This window comes from Pantherophis guttatus, chromosome 6, assembly GCF_059756535.1.
Source record: "Pantherophis guttatus breed Tessera chromosome 6, ASM5975653v1, whole genome shotgun sequence".
NCBI lineage: Eukaryota > Metazoa > Chordata > Lepidosauria > Squamata > Colubridae > Pantherophis > Pantherophis guttatus.
The window spans coordinates 1,930,263-1,950,630 of NC_142068.1; the positions used below are offsets into that span (position 1 = coordinate 1,930,263).

At 46.5% G+C, this 20,368-nt stretch overlaps 1 long non-coding RNA gene across 1 annotated transcript; it reads left to right on the top strand.

The window, feature by feature from the left end:
* The first annotated feature begins 2,895 nt into the window (after window positions 1–2,895).
* On the top strand, window positions 2,896–20,368 carry LOC117669814 (uncharacterized). The gene is made up of 3 exons (XR_004592514.3): window positions 2,896–2,963; window positions 18,774–18,859; window positions 20,260–20,368. It is a non-coding gene; the product is annotated as an uncharacterized LOC117669814 (long non-coding RNA).

Sequence of the window (20,368 nt, forward strand, 5' to 3'; positions counted from 1 at the left end):
TTGCTTGCAGATGTTTCCTTATACAACTTGACACTTCTAGCATTGATGACGTTACCTTGTTGGGCAACGAGAGGTCTGCAAGTAAACAACTACACTCAGAGAGCACCAGGGATCCCAAAGATTCACTGTTATGAATATTTCAAATATTCCCATTACGAATAGTCCAAAAGATGAAAGAAGAAGAAATTACATTTTTTGGGATGGATTAACAGTGTTAATCTGGTTTGTGGTTCTTTATTTGATGTTCTCCAGATCTATTTCCCTCCTTTGGGAAATAGATATTTGCATAAATATTTATGACGGTCGGAGGGTCCCGGGGTCACACTCTGGGACTTGCAATGAAAGGCATAAAGCAGAGGTCTTCAAACTTGGCAGCTTTGTAGTCTTCAACCAGCTATGCTGGCTGGAGAATTCTGGGAGTTGAAGTCCACAAGTCTTAAAGCTGCCAAGTTTGAAGACCTCTGAAAAGCATCCGTGAATCTAGGCTGGAACCAGGAGCAAAGCCCAGCTAAATGATCTAGCAAATATTGTCTGAGGATGAAAATCATGTTCAACCATGACATGGACCTCATCCTAGCTAGAGTTCCTTCTTCGCAGTTTGCAGGGGTCAAAGTAATACGAACTGGATGGAAACTCATCAAAGAGAGAAGCAACTTAGAACTAAGGAGAAACTTCCTAACAGTGAGGACAATTAACCAGTGGAACAGCTTGCCACCAGAAGTTGTGGATGCTCCATCATTGGAGGTCTTCAAGAAGATGTTGGACAGCCATTTGTCGGTCTCCTGCCTGAGCAGGGGGTTGGACTAGAAGACCTCCCAGGTCCGTTAATCAAGGAGAGAAGCAACCTAGAACTAAGGAGGAATTTCCTGATAGTGAGAACAATTAATCAATGCATCGATTTGCCTCCAGAAGTTGTGGGGGCTCCAAGACTGAGAGGTTTTAAAGAAGAGACTGGACAGCCATTTGTCTGAAATGGAATAGTGTCTCCTGCCTGAGCTGGGGGTTGGACTAGAAGACCTCCGAGGTCCCTTCCAAACTCTGTTTTTCTGAATTCAATCTTCGGATATCCAAAAATCAACCGCTGGGAAATTCCTCTCTGGAGAAGTGGCCGAGGTTGCTCCACTTCTGGAGACGAGAGTAGCCAAGTGGCCTCCTTGTTCTCCTTCTCCTCCTCCTTCCGTCCTTCCTTCCTTCCTTCCGAGTTGGCTTCCCGGGGCTGAATGTTGCAATTGTAGCATGTGGCTAGAATAACAGCGTCCCTGTGTCCAAGTTTTGCTTAAGTTCACAGATCCCATATGTGGAAAATTTTTCAGCTGCGCGGCGTGTCCTGCCAGTCACTCGAAGTCCATTTATCTTCTTGCCCTAGATTTGGTTGTCTTCCTCTCTGAGGTCCTCAGAGGAGGAGAAGGTCTCTCTGCAGGAAGCCACGTCTTGCAAAGTCCAGGTCTTGTTGGCCCTCTCCAGACAGCGCCCAGTTCCCACTCAAGGTTTCATTTTCTCCAAACTCACTGATCCCCATGTTTCATTAGTTAGATCCGGCCTTTATTACTCTTGTATACATAACTCGAGGTGATAAACATGCTCTTTCCTCCACACAACATTCTCTACACAACAACAACCCTGTGAGGTAGGTTGGGTTGAGAAAGAGTGGGACGGTCCAAAGTCACCCAGCTGGCTTTCATGCCTAAGGCGGGACTAGAACTCACCGTCTCCTGGTGATTGGCCCAAAGTCACCCAGCTGGCTTTTATGCCTAAAGTGGGACTAGAACTCATTGTCTCCTGGTGATTGGCCCAAAGTCACCCAGCTGGCTTTTATGCCTAAGGTGGGACTAGAACTCACCGTCTCCTGGTGATTGGCCCAAAGTCACCCAGCTGGCTTTTATGCCTAAAGTGGGACTAGAACTCATTGTCTCCTGGTGATTGGCCCAAAGTCACCCAGCTGGCTTTTATGCCTAAGGTGGGACTAGAACTCACCGTCTCCTGGTGATTGGCCCAAAGTCACCCAGCTGGCTTTTATGCCTAAAGTGGGACTAGAACTCCCAGTCTCCTGGTGATTGGCCCAAAGTCACCCAGCTGGCTTTTATGCCTAAAGTGGGACTAGAACTCCCAGTCTCCTGGTGATTGGCCCAAAGTCACCCAGCTGGCTTTTATGCCTAAGGCAGGACTAGAACTCACCGTCTCCTGGTGATTGGCCCAAAGTCACCCAGATGGCTTTCGTGCCTAAAGCGGGACTAGAACTCACCGTCTCCTGGTTTGGAGGCCAGCACCTTAACTGCTAGGCCACACTGACTCTCATCGACCTGGAATTATAAAAAAAATTTCACGGGAGGCAATTAGGCCTGTACCTTGGTGGACTGTGTGAACTTGGAGGGTATCATTCCTTATCAGGTGCCCTCCAGGCATTGACTACAACTCCCATCATCCAACAGCCAATGCAAGATTGATGAGGTCCGCATGTATCTCATTGCAAATCTGCTCCCTGGGCCTTCCTCTTCTGATAAAGATATCCAACCTTCCTCAGGTTGACCTCCTCATCCAGTTCCATCAAGCAAATAGACTCAAGAAACCATCATCCTGCGCTATGTGGAAATTTGGGAGAGACAGGATCAGGAAAAGAGGTGACAAGATCCACAAATACGATTCCGGTTCAGATCCAATCAAGCTCTTTCTGCTGGGCATCGAGAGAACATTTCCATGGAAAGCTTTTCTCAGATATTGAAAGCTCCTGAGGAAAATTTTGGACATCAGCAGAGGAAAATGCACTCCCGCCTTGCTGAGTCATCCTATAATTCCAGGGAACCCGACTCCCAATTCCCAGCAGGTCAAAGTTTATTCTTTGGAACTTCTGGAGAAGAACTTCGGGAGAAGAACTTCTGGAGAAGAACTTCCAACCTGCTAAAGCTCCAATTCTTCTTTGTCTACCCAACCCTTGGCTCTTTGACCATGGAACAGCCAATATGGAGGTATCAGAATAATAGAGGTGGAAGGGACCTTGGGGATCATCTAGTCCAACCGCCCCCCACCCAAGCAGGGGACCCTACACCATTTCCAACAGAGGGCAGTCCAGTCTCTTCTTGAAAGCTTCCAGGGATGAAGCTCCCACAACTTCCGAAGGCAACTTCTCTTCCATGGGTTGATTGTTCTCACTGTCAGAAATTTTCTCCTTATTTCCAGGTTGAATCTCTCCTTGGTCAGTTTCCATCCATTGTTCCTTCTCTGGCTTTCAAGTGCTTTGGAAAAGAGCTTGACCCCCTTCCTCCTCTCTGGGGCAGCCCCTCAAATACTGGAAGATGCTCTCCTGTCTCCCCTGGTCCTTCTCTTCCCTAGACCAGCCATGTCTTCTGTCCATCTATGGTTCATTCAGATATCTTCCTTCCTTCCTTCCTTCCTTCCTTCCTTCCTTCCTTCCTTCCTTCCTTCCTTCCTTCCTTCCTTCCTTCCTTCCTTCCTTCCTCTTTCTCTCTTTCTTTTCTCCCTCTCTCTCTCTCTCTCTCTCTTCTTTCTTGTGCTTTGGAAAATAGCTTGACCCCCTTCCTCCTCTCTGTGGCAGTCCCTCAAATATTGGAAGATGCTCTCCTGTCTCCCCTGGTCCTTCTCTTCACTAGACCAGCCATGTCTTCTGTCCATCTATGGTTCATTCAGATATCTTCCTTCCTTCCTTCCTTCCTTCCTTCCTTCCTTCCTTCCTTCCTTCCTTCCTTCCTTCCTTCCTTCCTTCCTCTTTCTCTCTTTCTTTTCTCCCTCTCTCTCTCTCTCTCTCTCTTCTTTCTTGTGCTTTGGAAAATAGCTTGACCCCCTTCCTCCTCTCTGTGGCAGCCCCTCAAATATTGGAAGATGCTCTCCTGTCTCCCCTGGTCCTTCTCTTCACTAGACCAGCCATGTCTTCTGTCCATCTATGGTTCATTCAGATATCTTCCTTCCTTCCTTCCTTCCTTCCTTCCTTCCTTCCTTCCTTCCTTCCTTCCTTCCTTCCTTCCTTCCTCTTTCTCTCTTTCTTTTCTCCCTCTCTCTCTCTCTCTCTCTCTTCTTTCTTGTGCTTTGGAAAATAGCTTGACCCCCTTCCTCCTCTCTGTGGCAGCCCCTCAAATATTGGAAGATGCTCTCCTGTCTCCCCTGGTCCTTCTCTTCACTAGACCAGCAATGTCTTCTGTCCATCTATGGTTCATTCAGATATCTTCCTTCCTTCCTTCCTTCCTTCCTTCCTTCCTTCCTTCCTTCCTCTTTCTCTCTTTCTTTTCTCCCTCTCTCTCTCTCTCTCTCTCTTCTTTCTTGTGCTTTGGAAAATAGCTTGACCCCCTTCCTCCTCTCTGTGGCAGCCCCTCAAATATTGGAAGATGCTCTCCTGTCTCCCCTGGTCCTTCTCTTCACTAGACCAGCCATGTCTTCTGTCCATCTATGGTTCATTCAGATATCTTCCTTCCTTCCTTCCTTCCTTCCTTCCTTCCTTCCTTCCTTCCTTCCTTCCTTCCTTCCTCTTTCTCTCTTTCTTTTCTCCCTCTCTCTCTCTCTCTCTCTCTTCTTTCTTGTGCTTTGGAAAATAGCTTGACCCCCTTCCTCCTCTCTGTGGCAGCCCCTCAAATATTGGAAGATGCTCTCCTGTCTCCCCTGGTCCTTCTCTTCACTAGACCAGCCATGTCTTCTGTCCATCTATGGTTCATTCAGATATCTTCCTTCCTTCCTTCCTTCCTTCCTTCCTTCCTTCCTTCCTTCCTTCCTTCCTTCCTCTTTCTCTCTTTCTTTTCTCCCTCTCTCTCTCTCTCTCTCTCTTCTTTCTTGTGCTTTGGAAAATAGTTTGACCCCCTTCCTCCTCTCTGGGGCAGCCCCTCAAATATTGGAAGATGCTCTCCTGTCTCCCCTGGTCCTTCTCTTCCCTAGACCAACCAGGCCCAGTTCCTGCAACAGTTCATCATGTATGTTTGAGCCTCCAGTCCCCTCATCATCCTGGTTGCTCTTCTCTGCACTCTTTCCAGAGTCTCAACACCTTTTTGGACCAGAACTGGATGTGGGATTCCAAGTGTGGCTTCAGTAGTGGGGTATAAAGCTAATTTCCGGTGAAGGTGCTCTTTCTTTCCCAGAATTCCCTGTGATATATTGGGAAGAATCCCTAACCAAGCAGGTGGATCTGGAGAACTGCAGAAATCGTCCCGGCGTGGCCCTCGTTCTTGGCCATGCCATGTTGAGTGGAAATATAAAGCATGGAATGTCTTCATGCACTTTCAGCTACCATCAGACAACATGCTTAGCTTAAGCACTGAATTAAGCCATTTTGGCTGCTTGAAGGTGTGTGGACTTCAACTCTCAGAATTCCCCAGCTTTCCTTCCTTCCTTCCATCCTTCCTTCCTTCCTTCCTTCCTTCCTTCCTTCCTTCCTTCCTTCCTTCCTTCCTTCCTTCCTTTTCATCTCCTCCCTAGCTCCCCCTCTCTCTCTTCCTCTCCTTATCCTCCCTCTCTCCCTTTTTCCCTCTCTCCTTCCTTCCTTCCTTCCTTCCTTTTCATCACCTCCCTAGCTCCCTCTCCCTCTCTCTCTCTTCCTCTCCTTATCCTCCCTCTCTCCCTTTTTCCCTCTCTCCTTCCTTCCTTCGTTCCTTCCTTCCTTTTCATCTCCTCCCTAGCTCCCTCTCCCTCTCTCTCTCTTCCTCTCCTTATCCTCCCTCTCTCCCTTTTTCCCTCTCTCCTTTTCCTTCCTTCCTTCCTTTTCATCTCCTCCCTAGCTCCCTCTCCCTCTCTCTCTCTTCCTCTCCTTATCCTCCCTCTCTCCCTTTTTCCCTCTCTCCTTCCTTCCTTCGTTCCTTCCTTCTCTCTCCCTCTCTTCCTTTTTTTTTTTTTTAAAAAGCGAGTTGTTTTTTTTAAAGAAGAGAAAAATTAACAAGTGGAACACTTTCCCTCCAGATGTTGTGGGTGCTCCATCTCTGGAAGTTTTTCAGAAGAGCCTGGACAGCCAGGTTTGGCAGCTTCAGCAGGGGGTACGACTAGAAGACCTCCAGGGTCCCTTCCAAGATTGTTAACCTGTATTGTGACCCACATAATGTCCAGGGGTCTCTTAGTTGTCCGGCACTGTAGAGACAGTTCACAGACACAAACTGCCAAGCGATGCACAAATTAGAGTAGGGGTCTCCAACCTTGGCCACTGGCTGAGGAATTCTGGGAGTTGAAGTCCACAAGTCTTAAAGTGGCCAAGGTTGGAGACCCCTGAATTAGAGGAAGACAAGAGGGATCACACGATGGAGCTTTGGCTGCAGGGCCAGGCACCCGTCTAGATGTTCTCTGAGGAATCCCAGCAGATCTGAGTCTGGCTGGGAAGGCTTCTGAATGGGGTGCGTGTGTGGTGGGGTGGGGTGGGGGATGCAGAAGCCTCCATCCGCCCCGTTCTCCGAGGGCCATTAAAATTTTTTGGAAAGAACAGCAACACTCTGCAAATCAAATACATATTTTTACGGCTTTCAAAAAAAAAAAGGCTGTATTTTTCCAAAACATCTCCCCAAATGTTTGCAGCCGGTTGCCAAGGGAACGACTCAGGTGCTGCCAACTGCAGACTGGCCACGGAGAAGCTCGGAGGAAAGAGACGGTGGCAGGCCATGCTGGGCCCCCTTCTCTGGCTGGGTTGTTTCTTGGGAAGGAAGGGAGGGAGGAAAAAAAGGAAGGAAGGAAGGAAATGGGGAAGGAAGAAGGAAGGAAGAGGGAAAGAAGACCGAAAAAGGAAGGAAAGAATTAAATGGAGAAGGAAGAAGGAAAGGAAGGAAGGAAGGAAGGAAGGAAGGAAGGAAGGAAGGAAGGAAGGAAGGAAGGAAGACAGAAAAAGGAAGGAAGGAAATGGGGAAGGAAGAATGGAGGAAGGAAAGAGCAAAATGGGGAAGGAAGAAAGGAAGGAAGGAAGGAAGAAAAGAATAAAATGGGGAAGGAAGAAGGGAAGGAAGGAAGGAAGGAAGACAGAAAAAGGAAGGAAGGAAATGGGGAAAGAAGAAGGGAGAGGGAGGAAGAAAAAGGAAGAAAAGAATTAAATGGGCAAGGAAGAAGGAAAAGAAGAAGGAAGATAAGGAATTGGAATAAAAGGAAGGAAGGAAGGAAGGAACACAGAAAAAGGAAGGAAGGAAATGGGGAAAGAAGAAGGGAAGGAGGGAGGAAGACAGAAAAAGGAAGAAAAGAATAAAATGGGGAAGGAAAAAGGAAAGGAAGGAAGGAAGACAGAAAAAGGAAAGAAGAATATGGGGGAAGAAGAAGGGAGAGGGAGGAAAGAAGACAGAAAAAGGAAGGAAAGAAATGGGGAAGGAAGAACGGAGGGAGGGAGGAAGACAGAAAAAGGAAGGAAAGAATTAAAAGGAGAAGGAAAAAGGAAAGGAAGAAGGAAGGAAGGGAATTGGAATAAAAGGAAGGAAGGAAGGAAGGAAGGAAGGAAGGAACACAGAAAAAAGAAGGAAGGAAATGGGGAAAGAAGAAGGGAGAGGGAGGAAAGAAGACAGAAAAAGGAAGGAAAGTAATGGGGAAGGAAGAAGAGAGGGAGGGAGGAAGACAGAAAAAGGAAGAAAAGAATTAAATGGGGAAGGAAGAAGGAAAGGAAGAAGGAAGGGAATTGGAATAAAAGGAAGGAAGGAAGGAAGGAAGAACAACAACATAATTGCAGAGTTGGAAGGGACTTTGGAGGTCTTCTAATTCAACCCCCAACTCAAGCAGGAAACCCTATACCCGTGATGGCAAACCTATGCCACAGGTGGCACACGGAGCCATATCTGTGGGCACACGAGCATTGCCCTAGCTCAGCTCCAGCCCACATGCGTGCCCTGGCCAGCTGATTTTTGGGCCTTTTGGGCCCACTGGAAGTCGGGAAACAGGCTGTTTCTGGCCTCTGGAGGGAGTAGGGAAGGCTGTTTTTACCCTCCCCAGGCTCCTAGAAAGCCTCTGGAGCCTGGGGAGGGCAAGAATAGAATAGAATAGAATAGAATAGAATAGAATAGAATAGAATAGAATAGAATAGAATAGAATAGAATAGAATAGAATAGAATAGAATAGAAGGGACCTTGGAGGTCTTCTAGTCCAACCCCCTGCCCAGGCAGGAAACCCTACACCACCTCAGACAAATGGCTATCCAACATCTTCTTAAAAACTTCCAGTGTTGGAGCAACTACAACTTCTGGTGGCAAGCTGTTCCACTGATTAATTGTTCTCACTGTCAGGAAATTTCTCCTTAGTTCTAAGTTTCTTCTCTCCTTGATGAGTTTCCACCCATTGCTTCTTGTCCTGCCCTCAGGTGCTTTGGAGAACAGCTTGACTCCCTCTTCTTTGTGGCAGCCCCTCAGATATTGGAAGACTGCTATCATGTCACCCCTGCTCCTCCTTTTCATCAAACTAGCCATACCCAGTTCCTGCAACCGTTCTTTGTATGTTTTTAGCCTCCAGTCCCCTAATCCTCTTGGTTGCTCTTCTCTGCACTCTTTCCAGAGTCTCCATATCCTTTTTACATCGTGGCAACCAAAACTGGATGCAGTACTCTAGGTGTGGCCTTATCAGGGCATTATAAAGTGGCATTAACCCTTTTAACGTGATCTGGATTCTCTCCCTCTGTTGATGCAGCCCAGAACTGTGTTGGCTTTTTTGGCAGCTGCTGCACACGGCTGGCTCCAATTTAAGTGGTTGTCCACCAGGACTCCAAGATCCCTCTCACAGTTACTACTATTGAGCGAGGTATCACATATACGGTACCTGTGCATTTTGTTTTTCTTGCCTAAATGTAGAACCTTCCTTTTTTCACCCCTGAATTTCATTTTGTGAGATAGCGCCCAATGTTCAAGTCTGTCCAGATCCTTCTGTATCTTGAGCCTTTATCTTCTGGAGTGTTGGCTATTCCTGCCAGCTTGGTGTCATCTGCAAATTTGAAGAGTTCCCCATCTATCCCCTCGTCCAAGTCATCGATGAAGATGTTGAAGAGTCCCGGGCCTAAAACAGAGCCCTGGGGTTCCCCACTGCATACTTCCCTCCACGGAGATGCAGTTCCATTGAAGACTACACGTTGAGTGCAGTTGGTCAGCCAGTTACGAATCCATCTGGTGGTGATGCTATCTAACCCACATTTTTCTACTTTATCTAGTAGTAGGTTATGGTCTACTTTACGGGCCTTCCAGTCCATCGCGTGCCAAAAGCGGGGGTCACGTGTGCATGCACAGGGCGCAGGGTGCATTGAATTATGGATGTGGGCACATGCACGCTCTACCTCCCCATGGTCCCCCCCCCGCTTTTGGCACACAATGGCAAAAAGGTTAGCCATCACTGCCCTATACGGTTTCAGACAAATGGTTATTCAGTCCCTTCTTAAAATCCTCCAGGGATGGAGCACCTACAACTTCTGGTGGCAAGTTGTTTCGCTGGTTAATTGTTCTCACTGTCAGGAAGTTTTCTGCTTAATTCCCGGTTGCTTCCCTCCTTGATGAGTTTCCATCCGTTGCTTCTTCTCCTGCCTTCAGGTGCTTTGGAGAATAGCTTGACCCCCTCTTTTCTGTGGCAGCCCCTCAAATTTTGCAAGGCTGCGATCACATCGTTGGTTTGACGTGATATTCTTTGCATCCCTCATCTGTTGATGTCACGATGGCCGTGGCTTCCCTTCTCTCCTTCTTCCTGGGATGGGCAAGCAGAGAAAGTGCTAAGAATGGATGAAAAATACCCAGCACGGGGGGCGATTGAGACCACCTGCAAAGTTTCCCAGCTTCTAGAAACTGGTGGGTCATTTTTCCTTCCCGAATCAGCCTGCCCAGACCGAGGGATTCAGCCAGCTGCCTCTTCCAAGCAAGAATCCAAGCTGAAAAGCAACAACAGGAATAAAGATAATTTTGTCAGGAAAAGAGAAGACCAGAGAAGCTTCTTAACGTAGCAAGGATGCAAAGCAGAAGGGTTGAAACGGTTCTGGGGGGAAATGGATCTGATGAGTGGACTTCAACGCTCAGAATTCCCCAGCCAGCTTTGATGGCTGGGCAATTCTGAGCATTGAAGTCCACCCATCTTCAAGTGGCCAAAATTGATAAATAATTGGAGCAACACCAAGTTAGGAAAAGCTCCTTCAGACAACTCAGGTGTGGGTTTCCTCTAGGATCAACCAACCCTCCGATTTTGAAAAGAGGCCCAATCAGCTTCTTCCAAGGTTTGGATTACAATTCCCAGCATTCCCAAACAGAATGCTATGCAAGCTTGGGAATTCTGGGAGACGTAGTCTAAAGTCATCTGGCTGGTAACACCTGGAATTAATCGCTCTCAGTAATCTCAGAGGCATCGGCAAGGAAGGTCAGAAAAGTCAAGATGTCTGCCATCCTGGATTGTCTGGTCCATCCTGGATTTTTGACTCCCTCCTCTCCCCTGCATGAGCTGTTACAGAATGGACTACAGTTCCCCCTTTGCCAGAAAACCAGGGGTGAAATCCAGCAGGTTCTGAAGAACCGGCAGCGGAAATTTTCAGTAGTTCAGAGAACCTTGGTGGCGCAGCAGACTAAAGCACTGTTAAGTAGCACCAGCTGCCTGCAATTACCGCGAGTTCAAATCTCGCCAGGCTCAAGGTTGACTCAGCCTTCCATCCTTCCGAGGCAGGTAAAATGAGGACCCGGTTTGTGGGGGCAATAAGCTGACTTCGTATAAAAAAAAGAACACCGCTTAGGGGGGGCTGAAAGCCCTACTTAGCAGGTATATACAAAAGGATGAAGGCTGTTGCTTAACGCATTGTAAGCCGCCCTGAGTCTCCGGAGAAGGGCGGCATATAAATCGAACCAATAAACAATAATAATAAACCAGCAAATACCACCTCTGGCTCACCCCAGAGTGAGGTGGGAATGGCAATTTTGCAATATCCTTCCCCCAGGAATGGGGAAGGAATGGGGATTTTGCAGTATCCTTCCCCTGCCACGCCCACCAAGCCACGCCCACAGAGCCAGTAGTAAAAAAAACAATTGGATTTCACCACTGCAGAAAACACTTGTTCAGCTTGGGTATAAGTCTCCACAGCCTTAGAGCGATGAATGCGTGCCAGAGATGGAGACAGGAGCATCTGTTCTTATTCCAATTAAGGATCTGACTTGACTCTATTAAGGTGCCTTACTGATTGCTATTGATTGGCCACTTTTAATAAATTGCCTCCGAGATAATTCCCTGCGCAGGTGAAGGAGCTGCCATCCTGCCCAGCAAACAGCCTTTAATTATCTTCCTCTTCCTAGGCAGAGACCGTAATAAGTTTCTAAGACACTTAATTACCCTTTGGACAAGCGAATTTGGAGGCAGGGGATGATGGCCCCGTTGCTAGCCAGTCAGGAAGGGCTCAAATCGTGCACCGAGGGGTTTATTTTTTAATATGTATTAATTGATTCATTCCTTCGTTATTTCATTCATTGTTTATTATTTGTTGGGAACTAATCAAGGAGAGAAGCAACCTAGAACTAAGGAGAAATTTCCTGACACTGAGAACAGTTAATCAGTGGAACAATTTGCCTCCAGAAATTGTGAATTCTTCAAAACTGGTTTTTAAGAAGAGATTGGACAATTATTTGTCTGACATGATATAGGGTTTCCTGCCTGAGCAGGGGGTTGGACTAGAAGACCTTCAGGGTCCCTTCCAACTCTCCTCTCCTTCTTTCCTTTCCTTTCTTTTCCTTCCTTTCCTCTCCTCTCCTTCTTTCCTTTCCTTTCCTTTCCTTTCCTTTCCTTTCCTTTCCTTTCCTTTCCTTTCCTTTCCTTCTTTCCTCTCCTCTCCTCTCCTTCTTTCCTTTCCTTTCTTTCCTCTCCTCTTCTCCTCTCCTCTCCTCTCCTTTCCTTTCCTTTCCTTTCCTTCTTTCCTTTCCTTTCCTTTCCTTTCCTTTCCTCTCCTCCTCTCCTCTCCTTCTTTCCTCTCCTCTCCTCTCCTTTTCCTTTCCTTTCCTTTCCTCTCCTCCTCTACTCTCCTTCTTTCCTCTCCTCTCCTCCTTTCCTTTCCTTTCCTTTCCTTTCCTTTCCTTTCCTTTCCTTTCCTTTCCTTTCCTTTCCTTTCCTTTCCTTTCCCTTCCTTCCTTTCCTTTCCTTTCCTTTCCTTTCTCCCACTTCCTTCCCTTCCCTCTCCTCTCCTCTCTTCACTAATTTATGTATATTTATTTACTTATTTAATGCCCATCTGAACAAATGACTCTGGGTAGCTCACAGTTCAAAACAATTAACATTTTGAAAATGTTTTCAAACAATAAAAAACAGTAAAATCATTAAAGCAGTATAGAAAAAAAAAACATTACACCGTATAATTCGACGTATGCCACCCATCTCACTGTCACAGCGACTCTGGGCAGCTTAGCCTGTGATAAGGCAAGAAAGATCATACGGAACGATTAAAATCAAGAGGATTAAAATACGAAGATGGTCTCCTGTGTTTAGCAGAGGGGTGGAATAGAAGACCTCCAAGGTCCCTTCCCGGGTGCTGCCCTAGCATCGGAAGCAGGGCTGATGTTCTGAAGGCAGCTGCAGTGCCCATCTGTGGCCAGCAGAGGGCAGACTGAGAAGGGGACCCTAAAATTTGGATCACTAAGCAGGTCGTCTAAAAGGGGGAAAAAATCGTTTTACTCCCAAATACGGACTTTCAAAAGCAACACTTTGTTGTCAACTAAAGGCAACAGCTGCAGCCCACCCACCCCAGCCCAAAAAGACCCTGCAAATCCTGAGCATGGAGGTTAGAGTGGAAGGATCCTGGAAGAAGGAAGGGCCAAGCAAAAGATAAGTGGAATCCGAATAGAGTTGGAAGGGACCCTGGAGGTCTTCTAGTCCAACCCCCTGCTCAAGCAGGAGAGCCTATAGCATTCCAGACAAGTGAATGTCCACCATCTTCTTAAAAACCTCCAGTGTTGGAGAATTCACAACTTCTGGTGGCAAGTTGTTCCACTGGTTAATTCTTCTAACTGACGGGAAAGTTCCAGGTTGCTTCTCTCCTTGATTAGTTTCCACCTGTTGCTTCTTCTCCTACCCTCAAGTGCTTTGGAGAATAGCTTGACCCCCTCTTCTTTGGGGCAGCCGCTCAAATATTGGGACACTACTATTATGTCTCCCCCAGTCCTTCTTTTCACTAGACTTCTTCATATGTTTTTCGTCTCCAGGCCTTTGATCATCCTAGTTGCTCTTCTTTGCACTTTTTCCAAAGTCTGAACCTCTTTTTTTGTAATGTGGGGACCAAAACTGGATGCAGTTATCTTACTAAGGCCTTACTAAGACTGGGGCTTGATTTGATTTAGTGAACTTTCACTGTTTGCAGGCAATCCTTGACTTATGACCACAGTTGAGCCCAACATTTCCATCGACAAGGAAGATAGTTGTTAAGTGAATCTTGCCCGTTTTACGACCTTTCTTGCCACAATTGTGTTTTGTTTTTTTTTTAATTTGATTTATATGCCACCCTTCTCCGGAGACTCATTGTTAAGTGAATCTATGCAGTTGCTAAGTTAGTCACAAGGTTGTTAAGTGAATCCGGCTTCCCCATTGACCTGGCTTGTCGAAAGGTCGTAACAGGGGATCACATGACCCCAGGAAGCTGCAACGGTTATAAATATTGGTCAATTGCCAAGCGTCTGGATTTTGATTACGCGACCATAGGGATGTCGCAACGGTCGTGAAAACCGGTTAACTTTTTTCAGTGCCGTTGTAACTTCCAACCGTCACTAAATGAATGGTTGTAAATCAAGGATTATCTGTAGTCCAGGCAGAGGCTGGATCTGGAGAAATGCCGCTGATCCTGAAAAACTGCCTTTATTCTGTTCAGGGTATGGATGGGAGACCACCAGGAGATGCAGGATTGGGAGGTTCAAACGATTTCCCAAACAAAGGCACGTCAAGTCACTTCCGGGCTGCTGCCCAACGGGTCATAGGTGTTCAGAAATGACCTGGACTGATGGTCAAATAGGTCAGTCAGGTTGGACTTGACAAGAGGTAGTGTATTTGATTTAATCCATTCATTTCTCCTGCTTGAGCAAGAGGCTGGACTAGAAGACCTCCAAGGTCTCTTCTCTTCTCTTCTCTTCTCTTCCCTTCCCTTCCCTTCATATCTTCTCTTCCCTTCCCTTCCCTTCCCTTCCCTTCCCTTCCCTTCCCTCCCCTCCCCTCCCCTCCTCTCCTCTCCTCTATTCTATTTTGCATCCTATTCTACGTTACTCTACTCTACTCTACTCTATTCTATTCTTCATTCCAATATTCTATTCTATTCTATTCTATTCTATTCTATTCTATTCTATTCTATTCTATTCTATTCTATTCCTCTCCTCTCCTCTCCTCTCCTCTCCTCTCCTCTCCTCTATTCTATTCTATTCTATTCTATTCTATTCTATTCTATTCTATTCTATTCTATTCCTCTCCTCTCCTCTCCTCTCCTCTCCTCTATTCTATTCTATTCTATTCTATTCTATTCTATTCTATTCTATTCTATTCTATTCTATTCTATTCCATTCCATTCCATTCCATTCTATTCTGGAAGGAAAAAAGGAAGGAAGGAAGATATAAAAAGGGAGAATGAAGGAAGGCGGGAGGAATGGAGAAAGGGAAGGAAGGAAGGAAGGAAGGAAGAAAGAAAGAAAGAAAGAAAGAAAGAAAGAAAGAAAGAAAGAAAGAAAGAAAAGAAAGAAAGAGAAAGATTTTAGAGACAATTTAGAGCAGTGTTTCTCAATCTTGGCATCTTTAAGCCGTCTGGACTTCAACTCCCAGAATTCCCTATGCTGGCTGGGGAACTCTGGGAGTTGAAGTCCAACCACCTGAAAGTTGCGGAGGGTGAGAAAGACCGATCTGGAGCATCAGCAGAGATGAGGGCGGCAAAGGGGAGTTTTATCATCCTCCCGATAAGTGAAGCTATAAATCCCGCGCCTGGGAAGGAAGGAAGCCTCTGCTGGCTGAATCCGGTCCAGATGCTCCTGAGACGCAAAGCTGCTCCCTGGCACGGGATGGACTTCCTAAACTTGGACTGATGGGATAGTGTTTTTTAATTTTTAAAATACTTTTTTGATTTTTTTTATGTATATTTGTTGGTTTTAACAGTCGCTTGGTCAATTGTTGTTGTGAGCTGCTCTGAGTCCTCTGAGATAGGGCAGCATACAAATTTTATAAAAATAAAAATAAAATAAAATAAATAAAGAGGGGACAGAAGTCAGAAGGAATGATTTTGGGGGGAAAGGGAGAGGAGGAAGAGTGTGAGAGGCCTTCCCCTTCCACAGGGGAAAAAAAAAGTCCACTGCTATTATTATTATTATTATTATTATTATTATTATTATTATTATTATTATTATTATTATTATTATTTCAATTTATATACCGCCCTTCTCCTATTGGACTCAGGGCAGTGCACAGCCAAGGATAAAAAACATACCAATACAAAATTTATTGATTTCTCGCCTTCAGTTTTCTGAAGTTTACAAATTAATTCCACTTCAAGAATAAACCTGCAGTGCAAAAATAGCCCCAAAGTCTTTTAGGTGGTGATTTTAGGCTTTTCTCCCTCGGTTCTCCCAGATGTTTGAAACATCTGCACCGCTTTGTTTTGCTCCATTTGCTTTTGATGGGGTTGAGCCCAGCTTCCACCGGGCACCAAGCCAGGCACCCCTGGGCACCAGACTGGCCAAGGATGGGCAACAGCGGCCCCTGCCAGATGCCAGGCGGATGCTGTGGGTGCCGGGATGCCCCTCATTTGCATTATTTTGCCAGCCTCTGGCATCCCGTGCTGTCCTGAAGATGCTGACACTGATGACAAATGGCCAATCTCCTTATAATCCAATATTTCTCAAGCTTGGCCCTTTAAGAGGTCTGGACTTCAACTCCCAGAGTTCCCCAGCCAGCACGGAATTCTGGGGATTGAAGTCCACACATCTTAAAGTTGCTGAGGTTGAGAAACATTGCTCGAAATTGTCTCTAAAATCTTCTTTTTCTTCCTTCCTTCCTTCCTTCCTTCTTTCCTTCCTTCCTTCCTTCCTTCCTTCCTTCCTTCCTTCCTTTCTTTTTCTTCCTTTCTCTTCCTTTCTCTTTCTTTCTTTCTTTCTTTCTTTCTTTCTTTCTTTCTTTCTTTCTTTCTTTCTTTCTTTCTTTCTTTCTTATATTTCTATACCGCCTTTCTCCCGTAGGACTCAAGGTGGTGTACAGTCAAGAAAAATATAGATACACAAACATCATAAAATTGCTAATTAAAATTATTATTATAACATAGTTTGTTATATTTCTTTCTTTCTTTCTTTCTCTTCCTTTTTCTTCCTTTCTTTCTCTTCCTTTTTCTTTCTTTCTCTTTCTTTCTCTTCCTCTTTCTTTCTTTCTTTCTTTCTTTCTTTCTTTCTTTCTTTCTTTCTTTCTTTCTTTCTTTCTTTCTTTCTTTTCAGCTGTGGTCAACTACCTGGAGTTCCTTCAGGGGTTGGGCGGTGGAGACATTTAATAAAGAAATATTATTTCTTTATTAAATGAATAAAGAATTAATTTAATTAATTAATAATTAAAATAAATTATTAGTACACAAATGTTGCAGATGATACAGGGAGTCCTCGACATACGACCACAATCGAACCCCAAACTTCTGTTGCTAAATGAGACGGTGGCTAAGTGAGTTCTGCCCCCTTTTACGACCTTTCTCGCCACAGTTGTTAAGTGAATCACTGCTTAGTAATACCGTTGTTAAGTGAATCTGGCTTCCCCATGGACTTTGCTCGTCAGAAGGTCGCAAACGGGGGTCATGTGACACCCCCCCGGCCGTAAATAGGAGTCGGTTACCAAGCAGCTGAATTTTGATCCTGGGAACCTGCAATGGTCGTAAGCGTGAGAAACGGTCATAAGTCACTTTTTTCAGTGCCATTGTAACTTCGAACGGTCGCTAAATGAACTGTTGCAAGCCGAGGACTTCCTTTATTATTTTTGTTGGAAAACAGATGCAACTTACAGAATTGGCGTTATTTGCACAAGGGATACATGTGAGATCCTTTGGGCTTCAACCAAGCGGCTAGGATTTTAAACCCCAGGAGGAGATAAATAAATCTAACCACGGTTAAAAGTCATCAGAGTTAGCCGGTCGCCCAACAGGCCCCGCTAAGCAATTCGACCGATGGGCTTAAAAAATGTGTTGTGCGAAAGGGACCCGCTCTGCAGGGAGGGCGTTTTGAGGGGAGAGCCTGCCTGGCTGCAAAACGAAACCACAGGCTGCAATTAAAGCTGCCTTTTCTTCAGGAACAGGGTGGAGTTTTGGGGGGAGTGTTTGAAAGGGGGGAAAAAAAAAAAAGTCAAAATCCTGGAAAACAAGAGATGTTTACAAGGTCAGTGCAAAAAAATAAAAGAAAAAGAAAGAAATAGATGGAATGGTTGTAAAATTCCATGCATGTGGCAAACGGTTGCACAATCAGGGATGCAAACTTGCTGCGATCACAAGTTTGACACCCAAGTCCCTGACTTTTCTGGAGGGTCACAGCAGACCAGGGACAGGAGGGGTTCAAGGACGAAGGGACAGATTCACCCCCGAATTCTGCCTTGGTCCAATTCAATCAAACCATTGAGGAATTCAAATTGTTAGAATATGTAGAATAACTGAGTTGGAAGGGACCTTGGAGGTCTTCTAGTCCAACCCCCTGCTTAGGCAGGAAACCCTACACCACTTCAGACAAATGGTTGTCCAACCTCTTCTTAAAAACTTCCAGTGTTGGAGCATTCACAACTTCTGGTGGCAAGTAGTTCCACTGGTTAATTGTTCTCCCTGTCAGGAAATTCCTCCTTAGTTCTAAGTTGCTTCACATCACAAGCATGTGGTTTATTTGCTTGGTTTACAGCTCGTCCTCAATTTGCAACCACAACGGAGCCCAATATTTCTGTCGTTAAGCGAGACCCGGGTTAAGCGAGCTGTGCCCCGTTTTACGACCTTCCTTGCCACTGTTTATTAAGCGAATCACCGCCGTTGACATGTTAGCAACCTGGTTGTTAAGTGAATCTGTTGACTCCCGCGTTGACTTTGCTCGTCGGAAGGGTCGCCAAAAGGGAATCGGGTGATACCACCACCACCCCCGGGGACACTGCGACCGTCATAAATGTGAGTCAGGGGCCAAGGATCTGAATTTCGATCGCGTGATCGCAGCTGGGGATGCTGCAAAAGGTCATAACTGTGAAAAACGGTCGTAAATCGCATTTTCCAGTGCTGTTATAACTTTGAACGGTCATTAAATGAACTGTGGTAAGTCGAGCACTACATTTATTGATTTATTGATTTATTGATTTATTGATTTATTGATTTATTGATTTATTGATTTATTGATTTATTGATTTATTGATTTATTGATTTATTGATTTATTGCCTGCCTTTATTATATTTGATAATACCTCTCTAATTCTGCTTCCCCCCTCCTCTTTTCCTCACGACAACCCTGTGAGGCGGATTGGGCTGAGAGACGGATCGGCTGACTTTCCTGTCTCAGGCGGGACTAGAACTCACAGCTTCCTGGCGGATTGGCTCAAAGTCACCTAGCTGATTTTTTGAGGGGTGGGGTGGGGTAGGAGAGGCGGCTAAGGCGGAACTAAAACTAAGGCACCCAGCTGGCTTTTATGCCAAAAGCAGGATTAGAACTCAGAGCCTCTTGGCGAGATCGGCTCAAAAATCACCCGGCCAGCTTTGATGCCCAGGGTGGCACTAGAACTCACCATCTCCTGGTTCCTAACCTGGTTGTCTTAACTACTAAACCCGACTGGCTGATAGAAGCAGTTAGGAAGGGACCTTGGAGGTCTTCTAGTCCAGCCCCAGGCAGGAGACCTTACATAACCCTGGTTGAATGTTTGTCCAGTTTTGTTTTGTTTTTCCCCAGAACCTCCTGGGTTCCCCTCTGCTAACCCTGGTGAACCGATGTGAACTCGGCACAAGCACCCTGAGCAAGACGCAGCCCCATCCAAGGTGGGTTGCAGACACCCAGAGGTCATCAGGCCGGGCTGGGTGGCGAGTAAGACATTTTTATCCAGCCCCCCCCCCTTCTCTCCCCATTTGGGGCTGAGCCAAAAAGCCCGGCTGCACCCCCCCAGCCCCTCTGAACCCTGCCCCCCAAGGCCCCTGTCCCACCTGCGGAAGAATCTCCAGAGTGGGTACGGATGGATGGCACCCTTGGGTGCCCGGCTGCCCTGGCATCTGCGTCTGTCGCAGGCCTGGAGGCATTTTTTTTCCCCCGGGGTGCCAGCCGGGAGGGCGAGAGAGCCCAGCCCCAACCCGGGTGCTTCCTTGCGGGGTTAATGACCCAGTTAGCAATTCTTGGCTTCTCCTGCCGACGTTTTACAGACATTCGGTGCGTCAGGCTTTGCCAAGTACATTCTGTTCCTTGGAGATCAGCCAAGCTCTCTCCAGCGACTGCATGTCGACAAAAGAGGCGGCTAAGGCAGGGGAGAAAGCCGGGGATGATGGGCACCAGGGAGGGAGGGGAGGGAGGGAGGGGGGGTCTAGCCTGGAATTAGGGAGCTGGGGATGTGGGGGAAGCACCAGGGCTAAATTTAAACCTCTGGGAAGCCCTTCTCCAAAATAATGAATGCAAAGTGGCACGGCGGAGAAAATTGAAGAGTTCCTTGGGCGGGCTGCAAAAAGCCGGCAGCTTTGGTGTCTGGGAGCCTGGAAGGGAGTGGGGGGGGGATGCCAGCCCCACCCCTTAGAGGAGGAGGGGGAGGGGGAGGAGGAGAAAAAAGAAGAAGAAGAAGGAGAAGAAGAAGAAGAAGAAGGAGAGGAGGAAGAAGAAGAGGAGGAGGGGGAGGAGGAGGGGGAGAAAGAAGAAGAAGAAGGAGAAGAAGAAGGAGAGAAGGAGGAAGAAGAGGAGAAGGAGGAATTTCTTAGGGCTCTCTGTGCTTGCTTGTTTTCTTACAGATGTTTAATGACCCAACTAGGTAGCATCATCAGTGTTAGGAGGAAGTAGGACTTGCAGGGAGGAAGAAGAAGAGGAGGGGGAGGAGGAGGAGGAGAAAGAAGAAGAAGAAGGAGAAGAAGAAGGAGGGGAGGAACAAGAAGAGGAGAAGGAGGAATTTCTTAGGGCTCTCTGTGCTTGCTTGTTTTCTTACAGATGTTTCATGACCCAACTAGGTAACATCATCAGTGCTAGGAGGAAGTAGGGCTTGCAGGGAGGAAGAGGAAGAGGAGGGAGAGGAGGAGGAGGAGGAGGAGGAGGAGGAGGAGGAGGAGGTGGTGGTGGAGAAAGAAGAAGAAGGAGAAGAAGAAGAAGGAGAGGAGGAAGAGGAAGAGGAGGAGGAGGAGGAGGGGGGGGGGCAGGAAAAGAGCTGTGGGATCCTTAATAGTTTCTGAGCTTGGTTATTTTCTTGCAGACCTTTTACCACCCAACTATGTAACATCATCAAGCGTGACTGATGCTATTACCATCCCCCCCTCAGGCACAAAAGCCGGCTGGGTGACTTTAGGCCAATCGCCAGGAAG